Source organism: Microtus ochrogaster, chromosome 18 (assembly GCF_000317375.1).
Source record: "Microtus ochrogaster isolate Prairie Vole_2 chromosome 18, MicOch1.0, whole genome shotgun sequence".
NCBI lineage: Eukaryota > Metazoa > Chordata > Mammalia > Rodentia > Cricetidae > Microtus > Microtus ochrogaster.
The window spans coordinates 35,792,843-35,794,348 of NC_022020.1; positions in this window are offsets into that span (position 1 = coordinate 35,792,843).

Below are 1,506 nucleotides of genomic sequence, written 5' to 3' on the forward strand. Positions count from 1 at the left end.
AGGGTTTCTCTACATAGCCCTGAGCTGTCCGAAATCACCATGTAGACTAAGCTGATCTCTCAGATTCACAGAGATCTGCCTTCCTCTGCCTTCTGAATGTTTGGATTAAAAATGTGTGTCACCATGCCTGGCTTATTCCATGTCTTTGAAGGTGGCATCTCATTGACTTTGGCCATAGTAGTCTTTTCTTTACTTGCACTACTCTCTGATACTTTGCACTGTTTTCTTTCTTTCCTTTGTTTAGTTTTCCCTTCCCCAAACACTTAGTTTTTATGAAATATGCCTTCTTTGTTGCTATCTATGTTTCTAACCCATCCTTATTGCTTTCTCATATCTTTTGTTCATCTTTCTCTCTAAGTCCTGGTTTGTATTTTTGTTGTCCATTCATAAACTTGTATGATTTCTTACTGAAGTCATTGTTCACTTTCACAAGTGAATCTTCAATTATTGAATCAGGATTTTATACATTTTAGTGTTTTTGAAATGAATTTAGTATTTGAGAAACTATTATCTTCTGGAGGTGTTCTATTGCCTTGTTTCTTTTTCTGTGATTCTGAGTCACAATTTGCATACCTGTTGCTTGGGTGTCTCTTAAAATTTAATTTCGAGATATTTTTAGTGACAAGTATTCTTTGGGACATAATTCTCAGTACTATTCCAAGATGAAAAACCAAAATACTCTAACAGTAACAGACCAAACCAAGCAAGATATAGAAAACCACTTAGAACTGAGTAACGTCTACTAGACCACCACAGATTACCACAAGACAAACTAGCTAAATATTATGGAGTATACAAGTGTCTTAGTTACTTTTTTATTGTTATGAAGAGATGCTGTGATGAAATCAACTTATAAAATAAACCATTTAACTAGGGACTTGTTTACAGTTTCAGAAGTTGAGTCCCTGACCACGATGGTGGCATTCACAGCTGCAGATAGGCAGGCATGAAGTTGGAGTAATGGATGAAAATTTGCATATGATCCACAAACAGAAGGCAGAGAGCTAATTGGGAATGGAAGGGCTTAGGTAACATCAAAGCCCAACCGCCTGACATACCTCTGACTCCTTCCCAAAGAGTTCTACAAACTGCCGAACAAGCATTCAAATATATTAGTCTATAGGCGCCATTCATATTCAGATAGCCACAACAATGAAGTATAAATTAATTTACGGCATATGTAGAAATAGGAAATGAACAAAGTAAAGAAGGGGACTATTCTAGATGACCTTTTTTTTAAAAATCAGCTTTTGACACAAAGGTGAGTTATCTGAGTGAAGGAAGCCTCAACTTAGAAAATGCCTCTATATTGTATATTATATAGAGTCTATAAGATCAGCATGTAGGCAAGCCTGTAGGGCATTTTTTAAATTACTGGTTAAGTGCCAGGAGACCTATCTCAACACACACTTAGAATTCCTTTGACAAAGAAGGAGAAACCATGCTCCAGTATGTTTCAGAAAGAATTTGATCATCATCTGTTCCCAAGTAGATCCTTCATAGCCA